The sequence below is a fragment of the Cimex lectularius genome, unplaced genomic scaffold (genome assembly GCF_000648675.2).
Source record: "Cimex lectularius strain Harlan isolate CLEC.00 unplaced genomic scaffold, Clec_2.1 scaffold466, whole genome shotgun sequence".
NCBI classification, from domain to species: Eukaryota; Metazoa; Arthropoda; class Insecta; order Hemiptera; family Cimicidae; genus Cimex; species Cimex lectularius.
Window position 1 is genome coordinate 83,641 of NW_019394161.1, and position 1,640 is coordinate 85,280.

A 1,640-nucleotide genomic window follows, 5' to 3' on the forward strand; every position below is an offset into this window, starting at 1 on the left:
TAGTAAACTCGACGGTTAACCTGTTTATACTCGTTTGAAATTATCAGATGAAAGGAGAGGTTATGCACACAGCCATCAGCTATGAAGGTTTATCAATATTTGTAAAATACCTTCCAGCTATATGCCATCGACTGTGTCCCTGAAGGACCTCACAACATTCAATCAATGCAATTATCAAAATATTAAATTCACTAGTTTCGTGGTCCGCTTGACCAATTAACCAATTGAAAAATGGCAAAAAGGAGGGAAAATTCTAAAGGTGTGGTTGAGATGGGAAGTTGGTGTCCGAGTGGATCGAGGTCACGGTAGCTCAAGTGGTAGAGCAGCGGCGTATCTAGCCGAAGATCCTGGGTACGAATCCCGCTCGTGCCATTGACTTTTTTATCTCAACTGAAAACCTTAATTAATTGTAAAATATTTAGATTTTACGTTACTATAAAAATCAAAAATAAATGTAAATAAATGTTTTTCTTTTCAATTATAAAACTTTTGACCCTGTATTACATAAAAATGTCTCAGAACATTCATAAAAATTTCACAAACTTATTAAAAGAGGTTTGATGTAAACAGTATTGCGTGAAACGCCGAAAAATGGGGGATATTACGATAGTTTTGCCAATTCAAAAAGGTGCGGTTGAGATGGGAAGTTGTTGTCCGAGTGGATTGAGGTCACGATAGCTCAAGTGGTAGAGCAGCGGCGTATCAAGCCGAAGATCGTGGGTTCGAATCCCGCTCGTGCCACTGACTTTTTTATCTCAACTAAAAACCTTAATTAGTTGGTCACGCGGACTACGAACTAGTGAATTTAATGATTTAAAATGAAGTATACGTCCCTAAAGCTCTCCGTGGTAATTTCATTTGTCGTAGAGAATCCAGTCCGATTACACGACATTTGAAAAATGGCGAAAAGGAGGGAAAACTCAAAAGGTGTGGTTGAGATGGGAAGTTGGTGTCCGAGTGGAGGTCACGATAGCTCAAGTGGTAGAGCAGCGGCGTATCAAGCCGAAGATCGTGGGTTCGAATCCCGCTCGTGCCACTGACTTTTTTATCTCAACTAAAAACCTTAATTAATTGTATCAAAATATTATTGACTAAGACTTATATATGACAAGATTAATATATACACTGTTGGACAAAAATAATGCACCACCTTTAAATTTTTATGTATTCAGGTTCATTCATATTTTGCATACTAAAAATAGGTGTGGTTGTAAAAATAAGGTATTTAAAAAGAAAATGTTGTTACCTAAGTCTAAAAAAATAATAAAATAAAAATGCAAAAAACTTTTTTGTCCCTTTTAATACCGAGTATTTTCACCGTGCCACCAAACACGACCGTTAAATCCTTTGCATTGCTTGGAAAAGATTTCCGATTTTTTAAAGCTTTTTTTTTAAATCCGGAGGAATTCTTTTACAATAATCAAAAATAACCATTTCGATCCTTTCTTGTGTATAAGGACCTGGGTTTTGCCAACATTCTCGTCGCTTAAGTTGGGTTCAAATGTGTTCGATTCGATTCAAATCTGGACATCGAACTCGCCGCAGCAAAAACCCAATCCCAACCTCATTAAGGTAGCCATCCGGAATACGTCCTCTCATCTCTCACCACAACGTGTTCTACGATTATGTCTTGGAAGTAC